This window comes from Tinamus guttatus, unplaced genomic scaffold (assembly GCF_059628265.1).
Source record: "Tinamus guttatus ecotype Peru unplaced genomic scaffold, ASM5962826v1 Tinamus_guttatus_pri_ptg000368l, whole genome shotgun sequence".
Lineage (NCBI taxonomy): Eukaryota > Metazoa > Chordata > Aves > Tinamiformes > Tinamidae > Tinamus > Tinamus guttatus.
In genome coordinates this window covers 2,967,569-2,991,988 of record NW_028288902.1, presented here as the reverse complement: position 1 = coordinate 2,991,988, position 24,420 = coordinate 2,967,569, and the positions used below count along the sequence as shown (strand labels likewise).

Genomic DNA, 24,420 nt, shown 5'->3' with positions numbered 1-24,420 from the left:
CTAATAAAGTTACACTGACCTTTATACTAGTGTAAATTATGACAAAAGATTTACTTTGGTCAGCAAGATTCTCAATTCTTAGACCCTTTGCATTTGAAAATGCTTTGATGCATTTCTTGGTCATTCGGGGAATTAGTGATGCAACTGAGAACAGAACCTGTTCTCAATCTGCCTTTGTCCCATCACTTTTCCATTGTTAAGGAGAATTATTTTCTTGCTCCTCACTGATGGCAGCATGGCAGCATTCCAAATGTATCTAAATGGTATCTGACTCTGCATAGTTATAGAAAAACTTATTTTATGGAAAACCGAAATGCCAGGTTATTTGTAAGGGCCATGAGGATATTGGAAAGGAAAGGAGTTGCTCTGGGTCTTTATCCTAGCCAATGAGTCTGTGGTGTTATAAAGTTTCTCCATACTTGTATACTGGTGAAGGGATATTTCCATGTGGTGGATGCTGTGGGCTATACTTGCCTTTCTCCTGGCTTCACCTACATAGGAACATAGAAAGTATGCTTTTTTTTTTTCTTTTTTTTTTTCTTTTTTCCCTGTGAGGATTCCGTGCCCATTTGTGGAGAACTTTGGCCTGTCTTTCCTCTGCTTTGCATTCATTTTATGCTTCTGTAAATCTAAAATGAAGGAGTTTACACTGCTGATTGTGGAGAATTGGGACATGTATGCCAGTTCCCTTAACTTGGAAGTTAAATGCATCTTTGCTTACATTTTTGACCCCTCATGTGGTGTGACAAATAACATTTTTACTGCCCTCAAAACAGGTTTTGCAGTAAAGAAAAACCTAAGTGGAATTATTACATATCACTGCTGCATAATGGACAAAGCAGTGTCAAAAAGGTTATCAAAATAAGGGCAAATTATGTAAATGTACATGTAGAGTACATCAGTGTACTGGCGAAGGTCCCACACTAGTGCAAGATATAGGTCAAGCCTTATCATTTAAGCATTACCTTATGCAGATTTTCAGACTGAAACATGCTTTGTTCGCATGCTTTAGTGTCTCTTCTGTCTTTCGAAATCTGCCAAAATACCCACAGTAGATTAGGAAGAACTAATATCTTTTTTAGGCTTATACATCTTCTAACAGTTGGGACTAACAGAGTCCCAAGTTACCCAAGTCTTCGCTATAGGAGAAGCGAGTAGTTGGGATTTTTGCATTTTGTTTGGTTAATACCTGACCTAGAGAATGAAGGTTGACTTTGTGTGACCAAGTGGTGATTTAGTCATAGAAACGGTATGATTTGTATGTGGACAGCTACAGATTTTGACCTCTAAATCTAAACTAGTTCTCTGAACTACCTCTCCTAAAGGAGAGAGACAATGTGATCCATTAGATAAAATCCTGTGTGGATATGTATGTTTGTGCGCTCAGATTCAGTACTGAAACTGTATTCTTCCATTACTAATACAAAACAGCCTTATGCTATATGAGGCAACTGAATCCTTATTTATAGAAGGTAAATAAATACAGCTTGCTTATTAACAAGCTGGTCTGAGATCACAGAAAGCTCTGGCTCACTGCTTTCTTCCAAATTTCCTATCTTGCAGTGATTTCCTGGTGTCTTAGTCTTAGTGTGACCAAAGCTCTGCTGGGCCTATATAATCTACAATGTTTATTAGTGCTGGTCTTAGCTGCTATGTATATTAGTTCAACCTATTTCTAAGGTTATCTTTCACTTTTCAATAAACTAAGGCCTATTATGTGAATTAAGGGAGCATGATAGGTCTCCATTAGTCACTTGACATTCCAAGCCAGATATTTAGGAGTGACATCAGCAAAGATGCTAACACTGCCTATTTATTGCCCCATGAAGACATACTTCTGGTTTCTTGTCAGATTGGCTTTGCATCTTTTTTTTTTTTTTTTTAATCTTGGAAAAGGCATAAAGATCTGGGGAGTGAAGATCTGACCCTGTGAGCAAAACTCTAGAAAAGGAGTGCTACTGCTGTGTTGGTTTATAGAAGGTTTGTTCAATACTTACTGGAAAGGAGATTTGTATTGCTGTAATGATAACTTGAATTTGCTAACAAGTATTACAAAATTCCAGCTATTTCACAGGAAGAGATGACCAAGAACATACTGAGAAGTTGGCTGTAATGTGGATTTTATATTAAAGCTCTGAAACGTAGTTATTGAACCATGATATGATAATTCTTTACCTCAGATTTTAGTTTTTTTTTCTGACTATTGCTTTTTTGCATAACATGTAATCTGTTTCAAGTTGTAGCTGCAAAAAATCTTTTTTCATTCTTGTGTCACTATTTTGGGATATAACCATTGGTTCCCAAATATATGTTATTCCAAGTTCCACCTGTCTCCACTCCTGCCTTCCTTTCTCTGTACACCACACAGCAGGATCTTAAAGCCTTAAGATTTCTTTCTGCTTTTGTCATTTCTTCATTCCAAATCTCTTTCTTCTTCTTGCCCTATATTTTCAGATTAAACAGCCTTTCAGCACGCATTGAGCTCCAGCTCTTTCACAAGGAAGAAAAACCTGCCAACTGAGTTTATGGTGACTTCATTTATTGTAATTCCCTGTTTTGTTTTCTCTGACACCTCTACACTGTAAACAGTCGGGGCGCTTTCTCTTTTACTGACTCATTTATCACAAGCTGTACAACGCTAAAAGTGCGGTGTAATAATAGTAGTTATAAATATTAGTGCTGGCTGAATATTTTAGGATTAGCTCAGTTGTTTTTCTTTCCTGTTGTATCCTGGGCAGTGCAGAACATCCTGTTCCCACGTGCCTGGTGATGTAGTTTGTTCTGCTGAATGGGGGGACAACGGACAAGATTAGAGCTCTCCGTGGTACCGAGCACCACGCTGGCTGGGCTGCATTGCTGCATGTTCCCCCTTATCTGTGTGCTCCTGCTCAGCCCACGAGAGACCTCTCTGTCAAACGTGTCAGTAACACTCTTGAACATGTTTCATTGAGCTTTTAATCAGAGTGGCCTACAATACTGAATAAAAGTAACAGAAACTCGGAGACTGACAGGAAAAAAGCAGGGGTATGACGGTGCTTTTGCACTAGCCAGTTCTAATGGCTATAATTTCATGACACTATTAAAATAAATTATAGAAGATCTAGTGGACTTAATTAATCCTAGGCGTAACTATTCTCTTTAATAGAGTTGGATGAGGGTGAACTTGGTGAATATGGTCCTTTCTCTGTCATGCAATTGCATCTTTATAGAGGATCTTATTATTATCTATGCTAATAGAGGATCTTATTATTATCTTATGGTGGTTGGTACTACCATAAGATTCAAGGCCTGCACGGACCCAACACCTTGGTCAAGCAAATATTTAAACTTTCTGCTAAATTAGAGTTGCTTTCTTTTATATGGTTCTTCCTAGGCCAGTAAGAAAAAAAAAGTATTAAATATATTTTTTTCACATGTATGCAATGCAGTTTGTTGGGTGTAGAGTTATAAGCAAAAACATGTCAAAGGTCTTAGATTTGAAGCTGAGGAGCATTACTCATTTTTCTCTTTTCTGTGTAGTTGTGTTCTCATGGAGATTTAGCTTCTGTAGAAGTTAGATCTTGTGCGTTTCCAAGCCTCTTCCCTGGGCTGACAGTTTCATTGTTCCAGGGGAAGTTAGCTGTCAGAGAAGGTCATCCCTGCAAAGGGGACGGCAGCAGCTCAAGCAGCTAAGGCCAGTCCCGCAGAGAGTTTAGAGGGACGTGGCCATGACCTTCAACAGGACTCTGAAGTCAGTGGGGAGTTTGTGCAGAGAGCAGCGTGCCAGGACGATGCGCTCAGAGTGACTTGCGTTGCTAAGCAGACCCGCAGCTGCTTTTCGTGTCAGTGGGAGTTTATTCACAGTGTGTGTGTTTCAGTCTTGGATACAATGAGGTGCAGTAATCAAGCCTGGAGGTCATGCACGTGTGGATCACTGCAGCCAAGCCTGCCTCTGACAGGTGCTAGATAGAACTATGCTTTTTGATACTAACTGCAACAAAATGATGATTGCTGCTAGGATGGCAGAATTTCCTCGTTCCATCATTGTGTTGTGAGCGAAGATGAAGAAGCAGTGGTTTGACAGGATAGGGATAGAAGAGAGAGTTCTTCTGCCTAGTGCATCCCAAGGGTTCACAATTTCCATGTGTGCAGATCACGGTTTGTGTGTTCCCCAGTTTGCTTGTGGGGTGGCCATTTTTGACTAGATGGTTAAGAATGTGCTTTTAAGACCTGTGATTTAAATATAGCTCCTGATATTCATACCTTTGTAACTGAAGAACAACAGTCCTTCTGTAGCCTTACAGCTTTCCTTGCTTTCTATATAGTGTTTTCTTTAGCTTTTAGGTAGCTTGAAAATAACAAGAAAGTATTGATTTCCATTGAACTAACTAACTGATGTTTTAAGAAAAAAAAAATCTATAACACTTTCCTAAATGAAAAAAGAGAAGATTTGGTGGTCATAAACATATCTGACAATTAGACTAGCTGTTCCATACAGTTCCATGTCATACTCTAAAACACTTTTGCACAGAACAGCTAATGACCTTGAAGAATTATTGAAATCTCATTTCTGTTGATCATTTTTTGCCATGCACAGGCATGTAAAAGAAGGAAACCCACCACCACAACACCTATCACTACTGTAGTAGTTTGTAAATATTGTAGCACAGGCTTGTGTTGGTGGCAGTAAGGAAATAACTAATTTTTAAGTATTTGCATGGCTAACTGCCCTTCATTTATTCATTTATCCTACATGTTAAAAGTTCAGAGAGAGAACTTCCTTTGAGGAATAATACTGGTCCAGAAGTGCTTGAGAATTAGAGGCAAGGAATATGTCTCCTACTATTGTGTTCAGAAAAAAAAAAAAAAAAAAACTTGCTAACTTAAGTAGTTTAACAACTCTAGCACCTACTTGCCATTGGTATTATCAGCTTTGTGTCCCTTTTCAGACAGTGGAAAGAGACTGGTATCAGGCTGATCAGACTAATCAGTCTGATACCAGTCTCTTTTCTGAAGACGGTTCAGTCTTTACAAGAGCTGAATCTCCTCTGGAGGTACCTGGGTTACAAAGGAGTCAAACACAACAGTTAAACTTACAAAGCTACAGGAGAGAAATCCAGGCCTTTGCTTGCATTAAGAGAACATCCAACATTCATTTCACCGTGGTGATATGCTTCTAATAGTCCCATATCCAAGTGAGAACTTGAAGAGGCAATCCAGTGACAGTAGCAATGTCAGGTCAAGCAGGATAGAGGTACTGGCCATTTTTAATTTCTCAATTCTCTAATTTAAATGACAGGATTTTATTTTAACATAAATTGAAAACTGAGGAAGGACTCCTAGATTTGGTTTATCTTGATGAGATGAACATAAATGCTGTACATACATTGTACTGGATTTATAGGTCTGTGCAGGTAACCTTCCCAAAATTATTTCTTGCAAAGGTCTAGCGGAGATTGTCTATGTTAGAATCAACATAGATGCACAGTATTTGGGGTTGTATTAAAAATCATTAGCTTGTCAGGGAAGCTTATAAAGATCGTCTCCATCTAAGTTAATCCAAGAATATAAGTGTTTGGGAAAATAATATTCTGTAAAACCTAAAATAAGAAGTTCATTTAATCTCCTAAAAGATTACATTAATTTAGAAACTCTTGGGATATACTATTTATTAGTATAGAGTTAAAAGAACTGAAACATACAACTGGTAGAGTCATTTTTCATTGTTCAATATAGAAACATGAAAGACAAAATAAAGTCTGAGATGTGATTCAAAGCATTATTTACTATTTCTAATTATTACTACATGTGCTGCTAACTTAAAAGTGTTCCCAGTAGTACAGGTAACGTTTTTCCTCTAAGCTTCTAATAAACCGTGAATATATTTTGAGAAACCAGAAACAACAAAATCTAACTATAACACAACTCTTTTGATAGTTGTCAAAATCACCTCACGTCTTGGTATCATGTAATGTCTCTACTGCATCTCTTTGGCTCATCTGTAAAAGTAGAACTTGGAGACAATTAAGTACAACTGCTGGGGAATTCAATAACAAACCCAGAAGAATAATAAAACTATTTTTAAGTCAATAGCTTAAAAAAACAGCTGTGCAAGTACAGTGACTTTTGAAACACAGTGAATTTTGACAGAAGCTCAGATTCCTTATATTTCACCCTTATTCATTTGTCAACATAACAGCAAGATAAAGTCTTAGGGGATTAAGTAAACTCCATGGCTAAAAATACAGTTTGACACTTCTTGTAGACATATGACAAGTCTACACAAAGAATATATCGGTATTCTTTTCATCTATGAAAAAATACATTTTCAAGAAGGGCTGAAAGCTGTTGTTTGAATCAAGATTTGATCAGTGTAGCATTAGTATCTTCAAATTATTTTAACCAGATGTTGTTACATTTTTCATCTTCTGAAGCTTTACAAACACAGATGGTAAAGAAGTCGTGTGGAATATTTTTAAATAAAACCTTTAATTAGTATTTAGAAAGTACTTTGCAGCTGTTCTAAATTCAGACACTGTTTACCTGATTTCTTAAACTGTGTGCCATAAATAGGTGTGAATGATTTTCTTAATTTTGTTCAATGCTCAATGCATACAGGATTGATATGATTTTAAGAGTTCTTTGTCTCACATGTGTTCCCCAGCATCTTTACAGCATACCTGCTCCTAAATTGACCATGCAGATTCTGCTTGTGCTCTGTGTTACACATTGTTCATTAAGAATAAATGGCAGACACCAAATATATCAGATCTGTAAACTCAGTTCTGATCAAAAACAAACAAACAAAAAAGACAATTCTGATGACAATATAATAAACTATGGCAGGAAAGGCTGAATGCCTGGTGATACACCAGAATGCAAGAAGAACAGTTTCATCTTTGCACTAAACTCCCTTCTTTGTGAGATGGGTACAAAATAATGATTCTTTTTACCATACGTTCGCATTGATTATGGGAGCTGTGTAATGGAGATCAGAATGTATTCCTTTCATCCTTTTTCATAGTAAGCTTTTATTGCTTTTTGCAAGACAAAAATCCTGAGTCAGAGTTTTTGTTAACCCTCAGAAATGAGCAGAGGATATTTTGGGATCCTTTATGAATCATAAATGATTCCATCTTTCTTTTGGTCTGACAAACACATTCCTGTTGTTACGTATAAAACAGCTCAAACTTATCTTCCCCATCAGACATCACAATGTTGAAACACAACATTTGCAAAGAGCGGTTCCATACTAAAATATATTCATGCATGGATGTCTTCTTGGATTTAATGGGAATTGTCATCATACCAAATTGATGATGATGTCTTGAGGAAGGGGGCAAACATAGTTGAATAGTGTGTACGCTGAAGTTGAGTGGGAACTTGAATGACTGTTGGAGCAGAAGGGTAAAAATGTGGTTTCGAGCCCTTCTCTCACACCCAAGTCTCAGACTTAGGGCACTTCATCCAAATTAGTGATCTGGGTCAACAAATAGTGTTATCTCAGAAAATGATTTAAAATACAAGTCACATTAAATTCTGTTTTTCGGTTAGAAGAGAAACTCCATCTGTCTATAAAATCAACTCCTAAAAAAAAAAAAGGTATCCAAACTGTGCAAACTGTGCCCATAACTTGGTATTTGCTGTGGCAAAAATGCCAAAATCTCCAGTATTGCAAACAAGCACAGCTGTCTGAGGAAGTTCATTTTAGCTCACATAGCTATGAAGGGACTGGGCTAGAGATAAATACGTTTTGTTCATTTGCTTTCCTCAACATTTCTTCAGGGCTGTTACTGTTTTCCTAGTTCTCTTTACATATCCTGCAGGAGCTGCACAGCAGTAAGTGTTTCTTGCTGTGACAGTAGAACTGGGGTCAAACAGAAGTGCAGAAAGGAGTGTGGCTATGGCCTTATCAAACTTTGAGTTTCCTCTTTCCCACTTCTGTTTTCTGCCATCCTGCAGCTGGATGTTGCTACCCCACATGTGAGGCAGCAGAATGCCTTGCATGGACACTCTCCATCCATTGCAGTGCAAAGTTGGCTTAGCTTAAAATGTTACCAAATCTTCATTGTTTTGATCTAATAAAGCTGACTACAGGCTTTATTAAACTCCTTAGTTCTATTCATAAATTGAAAAGATCACAAAACAGTACATACCGTAGGAATCTGCTGAGGGATTCTGGTCCACATGACAATCTATTTCTAATCACTGTGCCATAATATTTATTGTTTGATTTTTAATTTATGGTGCATTTAATGAAAATTTAAAAGCTGTAGGACTTATTTTCAACCTGGAATTTTGTTTTTATCACAGTGCTAGCCAGAAAGAAAGAAAGAAAAAAATGTTCACAAATGAACTATCTATGAGACTTCTATAAAACTGCTAAAATAGTTATCATCAGTGAATTTCTTATAAAATACCACATATTTGTACAGCATATGATAAGAAAAACACTTCAAAAATGAAAAAGTCATAAACTCTGGCCAGAAAAAAATATAAAGAATTGAAAATGTGAAAGAAAGCAAAGTATTGAAAAAGGTGATTTTGAGATTTATTCATGTCAGTTAGTTACAGGTTTCCTGCTCAAACCTTTGCATTAAAATCTTCAAACTAATCAAATAGTTAAGCAAAAGTTATAAAAACAAAAATGAGCAGAAGCAAAATTTGCTAACACCATTCTAAAATCTTCCCACAGCAGAATGCATGTTTTAAAAGATTCTGTTAACAGAGACCATATATATATGCTGTCTCTGCTGATTTTGCATTGCACTGTAAAACAACGTGTATATGCACATACTATGTATTTAGGTTGTCATATAAAATCTTTGACACGTAAGTGCCCATTATAAATAGTGCCTTTCATAAATACTATTTTCAGTCTTCAAATAGCAAATGTCCTGTTATTACAGCTGAAAATATACATGCAGATACACTTTGCCGTTTCTCTGGGATGTGCACTGAAACCCAGCACTAGTTCTTCCTTATGAAATAGCTTGTTTTTTGCTTTCAACACTTCCTTAGCAAGATAGTGTGTTCAGCCTCTGCTTCCTTCTCTGCACATAAGCACTTTCTCACTGGCTGTTTTTATGTTCCTGAGCATTTTGAAACTCTTTTGTTACTATGGATTGCAGCAGAGCAGTGACCCTGCATGGGAACAGTGCAGATTGCCAAGGAACTGCCATAATTTGTCCTTTTGCACTGACTCCCAAGGGATACTTTTTAGACTGCTCTGTGCAGCCAGAGGAATCAAAGCATCAAAAGTCTCTGGAGAAATGGAGAAAAAAATTAAACCCTCAACTTGTGCAAAACACCTTGAGCCTTGGGATCATTCATGCTAGCTAATACTACTTCATGGTAGAAGTGACAAGCTGGGCAGTGAGGACATGGTGAGGACGACGTGCCCCAGGCAGGCAGGTGGCAAGCAGGAATGGAGGATCATCCAGGAGGGTGATCCAGGGTAAGAGGTCTCCGTGCCTTGGAGACTGGGCAAGAAAGAGCTTGAGAATGTGTGTGTGGACTCTGTGCTTGGTACAAAAATGTTGCTGGTACAAAAACGTTTGTGGGCCTGAGTTCATTTTTGGGCCTATTAATCTCTTCCACTCTGATCTTTACACTGCACTTTGTTTCGGGCAGAAAGGCCTCTGGGGGCGCTGAAACAGATAATCTTATAATTGTGTATGGGCAAAAATGTGTACGGAAAGATAAAACAAATTCAAATGCACATTTAATTTAAGGATAAACTCATTATCTTGTGCTAGGATGAGAATTGTAACTATCTATTTTAATGTGCTACTAAAAAGTCGCTATTAAAAATCAGCTACTGTTTAACGTGATTTTATAAATACCAACCCCATAAGTCATTCATTTTTCCAAAAGCCTCCATGCCATATCTCCACGATGCAAGAACTTAAGCATTATCATTTGCTGCTTGTATAGTACATTTGTTGTTACACTGAAACAGCAAGCAAATCATAATCTCCTTACTGATCATTTCCATCAATAACTATGTGCCAAGTCATAAGTGACAGCTACAAATATGCCATGTTTATTGTCATTTGTAGCTGCCAACATATTTGTGGCAATTGTGTAGTTAAAAATAGAAAGAACAATTTTAGTAAAAACAGCAGCAATATCATTTTCAAATATAGACTGTATGAGCATTGTGCTGTAGTTAAAGAGGTGAGGTTGAAAAATGTGATTCTGTGAGTAATTCCTTTCATTGTCTGGTCCCTGGCTAGTTCACAAATACTAGGAGCAAATAATTTGCGGGATTGTTGCACATTTTTCAAATCCTCATTTTTCTTCTGAAAATGGTAGACAATCAACACCTTTGTGTAGTCAGCCAGGGCAGCTTTGCAAAACAGAATTCAAGAATTGTTAAAATTAATGTCCTGTGGTTCTGGAATCCTAATGTTTCATGGCTGCCGGGATGGCTCTAGGCTTGGTGAGTGGACAAGGTGGAAGGTATTTGGCACAGAGAACATACTTTCAACATGCAACGTATGCAAGAACATACTTAATTGCATTTATGTTTATAGTCTTGCTACAGGAAAAAAAAACACAGATTAATCAACATTTGATAAGTCGTTAATCATAGCAAAGACAGAACTCAAGATTCAACTCATGTTAAACGAAATCTAATTGTTATCCATAGAATGCAGTTTAACTCAGCAGCCTATTTTCAGAAAAAAATCACCAAAAATTCAGATTATAAACCAATTTAATTTCATTACACTCCATTTTTCAATTGGGAAAAAAAATAGCAACCATTTACCCTAAATCCAAAGCATATTTTCCATTCTGCACATAAGAAACACAAGGATGTGCAATGGGTAGATGAGGCCAAAGAATGCAAGCTGTGTTTTGTGGTATGACATCCAAGTTAAGCTGCCTGCCCCTCAGGAGGCCAGGGCATTTCAGGTGAGCTGCTCGGGAGCCCCAGTGAGTACACGCAGATGGCAGTGTGGAGCGCTGAGAGGCCATGTGGGCTTGGATGCGTGCCAGGCTGGGGAGTTCTTTGCTGAGTTCTTCTGTGTGGTATAACGAGCCTCAGTTAAAGTCTCTTTATATATTTATCAAATGAGACACTAAAGCTTATAAATTTCTAAGCAGTTATTATGTCTTTTCTCATCAGGCAGCAAAGAGGTTCAGATGACAGCTCTGGATTCTGTGCATTTTTAAGGTATCTTAATTAGTCATGAAAGTGAAAAATCTAGAGACCACTTCTAATTAGCAGTACTTTCATAATTGAGGACTTCAGGTAATGTCTATTCTGCGTCAGACTCTCCAGTGCTAGATAAGGCTGGAGTCTTGGACCTGAACTCTCTGCTCTCAAAAATTCCGTCTTTAGTTTGTCTGGACTTGATTCTTGTCTTGTGAATTGATCTCATATATTATATATTATTCTCTTCTGGACGCTCCAGGAACTTTCAGTCAATCTGAGATGTCCTAGGCAGTATTCTGGTACATACATAGCTTAAAGCAGCAGCTTCTTGTTATCTAGGGATGATCTACGTGCCACTGTCAGGTTTTGTTTCTGCAGAAGGAAGTTCAAGAAGTACTTTTAAGCCCCAAACTGGATCTTCATTCTTCTGCAGCTGTGCATTAGTATGTCTGTTTACTGAGTTTATTTCAATCTCCTGCTCTCATTCATAGAATTATGAATTTCCACACTTTTCTGTCCCTGCCCTCACTCTTCTTTTTTTTTTCTTATGATTTTCATCTCTGAGTGGTACTGGAGGTCGTAGTATAAACTAGAAAAGCCTGTATACATCGTATTTTTCACCTTGCCCTCCTGAAAAATAATTTATGCTTAATCTAAAGACATACGAATTCCAGCTAATCTATAGCTATAATCATCTTATCTTCAATTATATCAATTATAATTTATTTTTGCAAATATTCAAGGAGAAGGTGCACTTTTATTATCAATATTTATGAATATGATTGGTTTTCAAGCAAAATATCATTTCTTACATAAAAATTCACTTTAAAAATCTATTCCAATTTTTTAAGCTAACCCAAATTGATGTAGACATGAGATTTCTATTTAAATGACAAGATAAATCAGGGAATCTATATTTCAGTTTTGTGCATTAAATGCACACCACTTACATTTGTCATCTGTGCTTGAAGGTGTATCACATGACCTCTGCTAGGTAGTCATTAAACTAACGGTATAAATCTTAGGTTAATATGTACCTGTTACAGATGCAAGCACATTAGCATTAGCTTAGATTTTCCACAGTCTTTGAAGATGGTGAGGGAGTGGAATGGAATTGTCAGATACAATGTCACAGTGATCTGGTATAATCAGAGTAGTCAGTTCTCGCCTATATAATTTTAAAATGCGTTTCTCTGAACAAGTTATTGAAAATTATTAACAATGGGAACTCGACGACTTTGAAATTTGAGTGTATGAGGGACTGATTTAGAGATGATCCATCTCAGTCAAGGCGGGGAGGGTGAAATTACGATAAGCTCTGTATTTGATAAAGAGGTAATATAACTTAAATCTATAAATATTTAATTACACTACTTATTATTGCAATAGTGGGTATCCAGTAAAAATAGTAACTTTATCTTTTCACAGATGAAGAGAGTTTTCTGTCTTTTACCCTTGAGGACATGCAATTATTGTTTGAGAAAACTGATAATTTAATTGAATTTCTGCCCTCTCTTTATGGATGTGAGGCACAGACTTTTTATTATTTTCTTTTTTGTTTGTTTGTTAGTCATTGGGTAGCTTTTTGTTTCTTATTTATCAAGAAAAGGTGGGGCTATGCTAGAAGTTATTAAGACACTGCGAGCTGGTCTCCCGAGGTGAGTCTTACATTTTCCCAAGTTACAGTGGTTCCCTTCATGAACCTTCATGGAAAGAATAAGGCCAAGAGCTGGAACTCAGCCAAGCAGCCTGTCCAGAAAAGCTAAATGTCAGTGCTCCTGAGTTATGTTAATATATTAAGTGAAATGTATATAATCTTACATAGGATGAGTTAAATAGAGGTGATCTTAAATTGTACACTAATCCAAGCATGTAAATATAGCCTGCATTCAATTTCCTGAGAACTCTGGGGAGAAAAAAATCAGCATTGCTTCATCAATTTAAATAAATCACCTGATCTGGCTGAAAAAAAAGGGGTGGCTTAGCAAAACAGTCAGAAGGAATAGATAAGGCACTTAAAACCTTAAAAAAACTTTTCTATTAGTAAGGGGCAGAAAGGTCAAAGCTTAAGAAAGGCAAAAGAAGGCAAGTCATGTTATTCTCCAAGGCGTTATGCTAAATGTAAAACAGCTTACCGGCATTGCTGGAAGCTGCTTACCAGTGTTATTAGTACAGGACTTTGAAATGATTGGAGAATATTCATTGTTGCTTTATAAAGAAAGAATGTTGAATATTGATTATAAACCTCCTAAATGCTATGGATTGAGAAAAGGAGGTAGCCCAAGTATGATGGTGAAGTCATACTTAGTCAACCGGTTTTCTACTAAATACCAGCTAGGCAATTTCAACAGAAGGTGCACAGTCTTATGCAAAACACTGATTAAAATGCTTAATCAAGTAAGCTGAGATGGCAGACAAGACCAGCTGTAGAGCAAAGATTGTGCCATATCAGCTGTGCACACAGTATGGCTTAAACTTGAGAGCTGTCCACATGAGAAGCAGTAATTGACCAAAAATTAGTGTTCAAAGGAGAATTTGATGAAAAATATCTGCTTAAACCATGTTGATCAAACAGTGTTTTTTTTTTTAATTTGTAGTATCTGACCTTTTAAGAAAAGCAGCTTTCTTTTAATTTAAAGTTGCGCTGCTTAAGATTTTCCTTTTTTTTTTTTAAAGAATCAGCTAGTTGGCTTTATAGTGTATTATATGAATATGTATAAGGTAAAAGTGCATTTTAATGAGTGACCATTAATTGACTTCATAGGGCCTTTCTAGACAGTAGGGAAGAAATAGGCATGTCAAACAAACGGTGAGTAACTTCAATCATGATCTAATGTTATTTGCTGCCTTCCAAATGGTATCAATCCTACTTCCCATGGGATGATCATTTGCAGATAGATAGTCATGTGTATGAAGCCAGGAAAGAAAATCTGAAAGAAATCTTGAATTTGTTTCTATATAAGAGAGATTGAATTCCAAATAAAAGTAGAATATGAATATAGATGTTATGATATAGAAGTGTTAGTAACATCTAATTGAAGATTTTATTCTCAAATGGGCTTAAGCTATGGATCAAAGTTCCTTCCATTCTCTTTGAATATTTTATTTCCCTAGAGGTGCTACTGCTCTTTCAGTCATTATCAAACTAAGGCAACAAAAATCCTATATTCTTCCTATGCTCAGGCAATTTTGCATTTTGTTTAAAGAATGCTGTTTTCTATAGTTGAAGGCACTGTTACTAGCAGTCCTTTCTAGCAATACTTGACTTAGCCAGCAAAAGCTGGATTTTATGTCACATTGACTGCATCTTTCAGCATAAGTCCAGAAGGAAGTATAAAATCCAGTCTCTGGAGTTATAGCAATTCTTTGGAGATCCAGGCTTGCTCCATCTCTTTTCCAAAATCCCTCTAGCAACCAAACTAGCATTTAAGAATCCTTAATAAACCACTATCCCCTGTGTACCTTCAATATTCTTCCCAAAGAGTAGTATGAAGCATTTTCAGTTATACTCATTAATGTTTACCAACCATATTTGCCCTTTGAGATGTTTTTTATACTTAAAAGTTATGAAAAGTTCTTGTTTTAAAGTGATATTTTATATTGATTCTCTAGTAGTAGGAATTGTATATGAAAACCTGAGCTTGGAATTGTAAGAGTTTTATTTTACAGTTGATTTCTATACATTGTATTTAGTGGAACCTTGAACCTTAGGCCCTAAATACAACTGAGCCAACCAGTTGGCTTTATGGGAATAGCAGTACCATGATGCTTGAAACATTAAAGGCCTCCACTATTACTGTTCTTCCATAGAGAAAAATTAAAGGATGATCTCTGTTTTCTGAACAATTAGTCCCAAAAGTTCCTTATTCAGGGAATAAGAACCTACTTCATTTTATATTTTTCTTTCAGCACTGAGAATATGCTGAACAATCCTTATACGATTTAAGATAAATGATATTTTTCTGCTTTCATAGTACAAACATAGTACATTCTATTTGTACCATTCTAATGGAGATTTTTAACTGTATAAAAATGTTCATCTTAAACATTTTTAAAGAAGAAAATCTGACTCAAAAATAGTTGATTGACTTTCAAAGCCAAGTATTTCTTATTCAAAACAGCAAGTAAGGTTTATGTGAGTTTCAAACACATAAAGTCTGGAGTCTGGAGAATTTTCCCTTTTGAGTTGGGACCAGTACTAAAAGAAGCTACCACATGCAATCTTTATCCCAGAAGTCAGATCAAAGTAATTTTTTAAAAAGGGGTTGGCTAAGACTATGATCATGCTTGTGCCTGAAGTGTGGAATTGCCCTGAAATGTGGTGAACCACTGCATAACAGAAAGAATTTTTGAATTGGTTTAATGGCTTATTTTCTCAATGTGGTTGTAACTTCAATTCACAAGGGTAATTGAAAGCAGTAGTTACATTGCACAGAACTTTTATAAAGGACAAAGAGCTGTGAGCAGAGAATTCATTTAGTTGCATAATGCTGTCATATGAAGTTACCAGAAGCTATGAGAAACTTGCTTTGTACAGAATTGTTCTGAAGTGCCATGAAAACAGAACTGGACAGACCAAGCCAAGCAAGTGTAAAGCTTCCATTTCTTCTTCTGTAGCTATGTCTTCTTTATGCCAGTCGATCTACAGAGGGAAAATGGATTGAAACTGCTCTGATTTGTCAGCCTATCACGGATCTGAAAGAACTTGCAGCAAGGTGCCAGATTTTGCTTTGTTCAGACTCTGTGCTGTGGCAGGAGGAACTACACAGATCACATCTGTGACAGCTGCAGGTCATTGGGACCTCCCACGTTTAGGTGGTTCTTCAGTGCTGGATGTCCTGGGTGTGAGAGAAACTGGTGAAAGGTAGAGGATGAACATCCAGTCTTCTGACTGTGTCCTTCATTTGGTTTGATGGATTCCTTTTCATTTTCATCAAACAGATTCTGCATGAACCACAGAGCAAAGACACCAGCACAGATTTTGAAAAATGTTATGATATCTTATGCTGCTTATACTTATTATAGTTGACACATGCTGTTGATCAAGAACACACTGCATAGCATGACTATGATTCCCAAGAATCATGTGGTAAAACAACCTTGTTTTAAAACAACCTCTTTTACTTCCCATTGTCTCACCCCAATTTACAAGAAAATATTTCCTGAGTAGTCACTGAATAGAAGTTGCCTTGAGAAGAAAAATGAAAACTCCAAAGTATTCTCTAATAATTTTCTACTGTCAGAAAAGTTTCTTCTTTCACTCCCTTTTCTATCCTAGAATCGCCCTAATACTACGTTCTCTCTGCAAGTGATGCCTATAAATTTATTTGGCTTCTCTTCTGTATTAGCTTATTAAATATAGTCAAAAAGTAAGAGAGCAGAGGAAAGACTTGTGAAGAGACACCGAATGGTATATTTATTGTCATTTATGAACGTCACCTTTTTTTTTTTTCTGAAAAGTGAGAACTTCAAAACTACAAATATGAGGGAAGCAAATGATGACCTTCTGACACATGAAACCCCAGAGAAGCTAGAAGCACTGATAGTTTAAACTCACAGTTTGTGAGCCTCTGCCCTTACAGGCCCTTGTGATACGAATACAAATGTTGCCACTGCCCAAGCGCAACTGTTAATAGCCCCCACAGAAAGCTGTATGTATATGAGTATGTGTGTATTTTAGTTGATAGATTGAAATCATAAAAGAAGATAGCCAAGATCTTTAAATCTGAGCAGTCAAAACATTTCTCTGGTGAATATGTCTTGCCTGGGGTTCCTCCATGTCCTGGGAACTGGCAGTTTTTAAATGCATATCTAGGCTGGTAGCTTTCTCCACAGAAGTGACTTTGGAGTTACAATACTATCTAGTTTCTACAAGACTGCAATTCATTGAGATGAAATTTTGTCAAGAGTGTGATGTGACTTTTTTGTGAAGAGTGTGATCTTAAAGGTCCTATGTTTAAACCTTTAAGCTTTCTGTTTGCAAGGATTATAAGAACTTCATTTAGAGACGTAAATACTATTTATGGGCATATCCAGAACTGTTGACAATCTCATCATGAAAACTCATCATCTATGTTGTATCTAGGCCAAATCAAAACAGATTTTTCCAGATTTTCGTTACTGCTGATAGTAAGCTTGCTAAGGTGCATGTTCTTTATAAGACCCATGAATTGAATTTGTTATCTGTGAGTTCAAAATTTTGCTTAGTATAAGCAGAGAATGGTTCATACCTTAATTACTGTGTGCCAGCATTTGAAGGATAGTTTCATATATGCCAAAGCAGACTCCTGTGCCTTTGTGCTGTGACTGTACAGTTAGGAGCCAGGAACCTCTGTCTTCCTGTAGGTGCATGGACAAATGCTCACATTTCTTCAGTGTTCCAAGATGTTAGAGGTCCTCCCAACTTAAAATACCACTGCCTTCATTTTGGATAAAAATCTGGCAGTTGGATCACTAGGTTTGGGAAATAAGTGACCTGGGGTCCAAGCTCTATCAGTACGAACAGACCTTGAGCTTGCCATTCTTCCATCTAGGTTGCAAAGGTTACCTGTAGCAATGCTGTATGGTTAGGTGTACAAGATCTATAGGCTGAGTAAAAGAGAACGAATTATGAGGGAGTCTGATTCTGATGCTGAGTGTCCTGCAGGCTTACCCTAGGCACTTGCTGTTCGTTTTGTAGTAAAGTCAATGGATAAAACCTGTAATATTGGTTATCTTATAGGATGGAAAGAGCAAAGGCTAAGAAGGGTGAATCCCATTTTACTGCTTTAAATAGAAACCTACTGTGCAAAGGGGAACCTCTACTTTTTTTGCTGTCTCCCAAAGAGCTTTGCCTTTTTAATCTCAAAAATACAGAAACTCCTCCTGTGGAGACCCTAAATCAGACACCTAGTCAGGTACATCTCTGTATCTGATATTTTTTATTGTCTGTTTGTGCTCACTTTCCAGCTGAGCATAAGGGTGAATTGCGTCATGGTTTTGTGATACCACTTGCTCATTCTTTAGAATCCTTTACATGTCCTTCCTCCCTCCAGTAGCTGCATAAGGAACTTGGATTTGCTTAGGTTATCCATCTGGAGGACCCTGCTGAGGACAAGAGCCTCATTTTTAGTCACACAATATGTGGATATGGCCTTCTACATCTGCTGAATCCTCATCCCCTAAGACCCATCATTATTTCATTAACTGAATTAATGAAATTTCAATGAGAAACACTAAGAAATGTAGAAAACTTGGCTGGGATTCAGGTTATTAGACTTTCAACATCAGCAGTGTAAACATCTGTCGCTGGGCAGGTCTGTTCTAGAGCAAAGAGAAAAAGGTACATCTCTATAATTAACCTAATCTACTTTAGGCGTCTTCCTGAAATTAATTGCACCCCAGAAATGCCTGTTTCTTTTCACTGACTATAAAGGGAATCTATATGAGTTTAGATGTGCATGGCGTATGTATGCAAAATGTTAGATGGTATTAGATGGTACCTCCATCCTTTTAACAAAACCCACCAAGCTCCCTGAATAATCAAATAGAGCTTTCCTGTAATGCCAGTCTATAGATGAAACTGAGCTGAATGCCTTAAATAAAAAATAGTGGCATAGCTTTATACTTCATAGTTTGTCTGTAGCACATGACATTACCCAGGCCTCTGCTTATGCATTTGTAACACTAATAAAGAATAATAAAGCACAAAAAAAAAATCTCCTGAAATATGGCACCAGCAGTTATATAAACAGTAGGTGCTTGCCACATGGCAACTAGTAAATTTTATTTTAGATGCTCAGTGAGTTGTGTTCACAGTAGGGATTGAAAAATAAGCTGACATGACTTAAAAATTTAGGCTGAGGCCCTACTTCTATTGTAGGATTGTTTCTAAATGAGCTATTTCTATTTATCAAGTATCAACTATGTATTAACAAATATTTTAAAAAGTTTTTTTTTTCAAAATGTATTCTTATATATTTATTTCTGCTACAGGAAAGATTTCTGCTGCTATTGAAAACCTAAAGATAATTTCCAGAGTAGCTTGAGTGTATCTATGCTAGTTAAAGGCAAAAATTCTTCCCTAAAATAATATTAGCCAAAAGCCCTCTCTAATCTGCAGTTTGGTACCTAAAGAAGTTATTCTCCACAAATCGTGGACTAGACATGGGGTATGTGGAACATCATGTCCTAACTCTATGCAAAGGAAGTACTGACTCGCGTGACCATGCTCTAAAGCTAAGCCCAAAACATACAAATTTTTATTTTAGTTGGTTTCCCTGAGACATACAGTGACCATAATGTGACAATAGCTATGTGAAACTGCTATGATTGTATTAGGAAAAAAAGAAAGAAGGAAAAAAGCAAGCAAACACAATATGCTGGCCTAAAGGCAAGAAGTTTTCTACTCCTCAACAATTGAAGAAATAAATTTACATGGATGAGTAAGGATGGATAAAATTAATATGAGCATCACTTCTTTTTTGCATAGAAGAGGTCTCTGTCTTTGGTCGAAAATCAGATGCAGCAGTGTGCAAGCATGCCAAGGTTGTGCTTCAGGAGAGTCATTCTCACACAGCATATTTTGTAAGAGAAAGACTCTGTAACTTTTTACTGATTAGAGCTGTACAAATGCAAAAAGTAATATCATTTGCTATTGCAGAAGCAACAAAAATGAAGTGTAATATTATCTTTTATCATGTTTATTGAACACTTAATTGTGACAGCAAATTAATATTACTTTTTAGAATTTACCTGTTGTTAAAGTGATGACAAGAAAAACAATGTGTTAGCTCTGATTAAACAGGAAAAAAAAACCCAAAAGAGTGGATTAAAGAGGCTGTATTTTGTGTCTGTTTGCTGTTGCTTTGAAAATGGAAATACAAAGTGTATTTCTTAAAATTAAATTTGAGGGGAAGTAATAAAACAACAGCTGTATTTGCAGTTGACAAATGCTAAGCCTGAAATATGTTATCCCCCTCATAGATCAGTAAATGTCAGTATTAATATTAGTTTTCAAACAATTTCCCACTTCCTATATTCCCAGATGCAGCAGAGGGGTTTAAAATAAATCGACAATTATTTCTGAGGTTGTGTAACAAAATTATTGACACTTTTGCCAAAAGAATTTCATAACTGGAGGAGATATTTCATACTAGCAATGTATAAGCCATGAAAACCTTTAGGTATGTTAAATGCAAGATAGTTTTCTCCCTAACGTCTAGTTGAAAGAACCCTAAGACCATTTACCTTCTAAGTAACTTTTGTACATTAAGTGAACTGCTATGCAATTTTTTAAATATTTAAAAGCAAATGAAGACAAAAACAATGTCTGGAAGCTTTTAGTGACTGAATACTAAGCATTTTTTCTGATTTGGTGTATGTTTACCATGATGCAGTAGCTCACTGGAGGAGTGAGTTACAGTAAAGAATTGATGTATAATTACTGCACCGTTTATATGTAGCTCTTACCTGAATACATGTTGCCACAAAGCAAACCAAATGGAACTAGACACATGCACTCAGTTACACTCGTTAGTTCTTGCTACCTTCATACCTTGACATCATCAAACACCATGAATTTAATAGAAAACATTAATTTAACTTCAGGACTTGTTATACACATGACAGTAGTAGAAATGTACAGTTGAGAGAAAAAATTAAATTATGCTAAAGATAGACATTGCTATTCTAAAACATTCCTTAAAATATACTGTTGACAGTTCTTTTGATGCAAGCAGGGTGATCATCTTACCTATTTTTCACTTGCTTATTAATAATTTTGCCAAAGGCAAAATTAATTGGTAGTGGCCAGTGACAGAACAAGGGGTAATGGGTGTAAATTAAAACACAGGAAGTTCCATCTTCTTATGAGGAAGAACTTCTTTCCTGTGAGGGTGACAGAGCCCTGTAACAGGCTGCCGAGAGAGGCTGTGGAGTCTCCTTCTCTGGAGATCTTCCAAACCTGCCTGGATGCCACCCTGTGCCACGTGCTCTAGGTGTCCCTGCTGGAGCAGGGCAGATGATTGGACTAAACGATCTCTAGAGGTCCCTTCCAACCTCAACCATTCTGTGATTATTCCAGCTGCTCTGTTTCTCAGCAATAGCCCCATGAAGTAACTTCTTCATTGATATAAGATGTTGCAGTTCTGTTTTCTGTTAGACCTGGCACAACTCGTGACTGAATCAAGAAATAAAGGTTTCAGCGTTCATACGATTTGTATTGGCTCTTCCTGTGGATCAGGGCTTCTTCTATATTCTGCCAAATTCTGGAGTGTTGCTGTCATCCTACCCTAAAAAATTGTAAAAGTAGGAGTAGAGCAGTGAAAATCCTCCCCTGAATGTTTGTTGATACATAATGCATGTAACAGACTTTTGCATGGAATATGTTGCAGACTAAGAGGGATTGTCCAGAGCTCATTTCTCTTGCAAGATGCAGTTTCTGCTGTTGCTTGTATGGAGAAGTGGTGATACAAAACTACTCCATGTAGTTCTATACTGTTAAGTTTCTAAAATACAATTTTGGCAGATGAAAACAGCTTGTCCAGCAGCCCATGCCACGCTATTTTTCCAGGAATTATTGTCATGCTCTGACGACACAGTGTAGTTCCTACTAGTGAAGAATATGGAAGGTATGGTTGAAGGCAGGGCCACGATATTAGGTTCTTTTCTTCTTTTTTTAAAATAAAGTTTCAGCTGCAGTTAGCTCATTACTGGAAAAGGCAGATAGGCTTACCTGAAACTCCCATGGCAGATATTGCCTTTGCTGGGGAGGATGATGTGGCTTGTCCTGCTGCAGTATTTGACACATTATTATTAGCACACCTTAGGTGTGCTAAGCATCTTGGTCAATGTGCTCTAGCAGCAACTATACGGAAAGAATAAATGAGTCTTAGGGCATCCTGTTGTTATTTTTTCCCATTGTCGCTTTATAATTTTACTTTCTGCGCATTCTGTCCATGTAAATTACCTGAAAATAACATGATTTTGAATTCTGGGTTCTTACATGTGTATGATAAGGCATAATTTTTCACATATCAGAAAGAGCCATTTGATTTTCTGTAATAAAAATTGTGAATCATACTATTTTGTCACAGGTCTAATGATAAAATTCCCTTTAAAAGGCATTGTAAGCTATCTAGCTAATATAAATTGAATAATATGAATACTTAATAGTTATATCTATACTTTTTAAAGTGAAATCTAAGGTTCCATTACATATTACAAGGCATGCTAATTTTCTTTCTAAAATGAAAATATTTTTCTATGCCTTTTGAAAGCTAAAAAGTCAGTCAGTGTTTTTCATGCAGTTTCATTTGTGCACTTTCATACAATGTAGCTATTACTCTCATGAGACACAAAAAATGAGAGTCATTCCAGTCATTATAAAAAGCCATTCCTTTTCCGTATTGAATCAGTGTAATTAATCGATTAAAGGGTAATATCACATCTCATAGTTCCCAAAGAAAAAATACATTACTTAATTATTTTGTAAGTGGCATTTCCCATTTTATCTTGATTAAATAAGATGCATGCATAGAATTACTGAGGCAAGCAATTATTTTCTGTTCCTGAATAGCAGCAATGTTTTCAAATTTGGTCCTGTAAAACAGAGGAGAATGTTTGCTGGACAGTAATTGCCTTGTGAGCTGAAAGAGGTGCACACACACACACTCATCTTTATATTAAATTGTGTAAATTAAATTTACATTTTTCTGCTTTTGTTTCTTTGTCTAAAAACATAATTCCAACAGCAGTAATGAGGTTTGGCTGTTCCTATCCAAACAATATTTGCACTGTGACAGTGTTGAGTACTTTTCTCCCATAAGCCACTTTCCACTGTCCTTGACCAAACCAGAAAATGAATTTGATTTCTCTAATGCAAAAGGTAATTGGATTTTTCTTTATGGAATGCATCCCTTTAATGACTGTCTCTGCTTCAGCCAATTTAGCTGCGACTGACCTGACATTGATCTGGTGATATGACTTTAAATAAATGCCAACGCTAAGAGATGAAAGACCAACTGTCTGCTATCACAAAGAACATTTCCTGCCTCAACTTGCCATTTTCCCCAGAAAATGTCTCCTTCTTGAATGTCATTCTTCTGAAGTGCACTGCCGTAGTAATTGGTCATAGAGCAGTGGATTGTATCATTCTACCAGCTCTAAGAAGTATTTCCCAGAAAGACCATGGAGAAAATATTCTGAAAACTGAATAAAACGTTTACAAATAACTGTTCTTATTTGCAAATATTTATTACTACAAAGAGTCCTTCTAGGAGAATAAGTATTACTAAAGGAATAGAGGTCTTATTTGGCATTATTTGTCAAAATATTTGCATAGCCAATAGATTCATTAAAAATATGATAGCATGCTGATCTTAGAAAAAAAATACCTACAGAAAACAATTAGTAAAAATGATATTTCAGAATATAATCTGTTCTTTCTTCAGGCTAGGGATAATGGAATCATAAAACTTTTGACTTCTTATTTCTATTTGTAGTCCAAATATGCTTGAAATATGCATTTGGAGTCAATCCTGCAAGCTACTGAGCTCTTTTAACCTCAAGCGGGCTAGGAACCAACATTTCCAAGCTGAATTTGTGTAACTATTTTAATCATGGGCTCTGTGTTCTTTTTGGACATTCTGTTAAATGCATCTGACTGAAAGTAGCAGCTCACATTCTGTATGATAAATTTGATTTTTAAAATTCTATATATTAAAATAAATATAGTGGAAAATAAAAATAAGAAATGTTCACTTCAATGGAAGTGAACAAGAACAGCCTTTTTCCTTCTGAAATCTCATTAATAATTTTCCACTGTGTACTGATACCAATGAAGGATAGTAAGATTTATTTTATTTGTTTTTTTTGTAGCAAGCACTGGCATCTATTTCCTTTATTTGTTCAGTTATTTTTTAATTTATATGTATACATAGGTTTTCCACTCTTCTGGGTCTTTTGCACAACAGAATTGATGAGTTTAATCTAACGTAACTTACTTTGTTTTATTGTAAGTTAACCTGAAATAAATGCATATGAAGATGCCGTTTCCCATCAGGGCAGTAGGCAGTGCCTTTAAATATGAATTACAAAAGTGATATAAGTATTTCATATTTTTAAACATTATGTAAGATCTAAGTTTTGGGGAGAACTTTAGTTCTTTGTAATACCAGGCATCAAGAGAAAGTTATAAATGGCATCTAGCACTTAATTCACAGGCTTTAATTCCCTGGAACACAATTCAGATTTCCAGAGTCAAAATTTTATTGATGATGCTGTAAGTGAACCAGGCC

The 24,420-nt window shown here is 36.4% G+C and overlaps 1 protein-coding gene across 1 annotated transcript in view; it reads left to right on the top strand.

The window, feature by feature from the left end:
* TMEM117 (transmembrane protein 117) overlaps positions 1–24,420 on the top strand; it is a 189,658-nt gene that overhangs the window by 96,033 nt on the left and 69,205 nt on the right. The gene's annotated exons all lie outside the window — the stretch shown is intronic.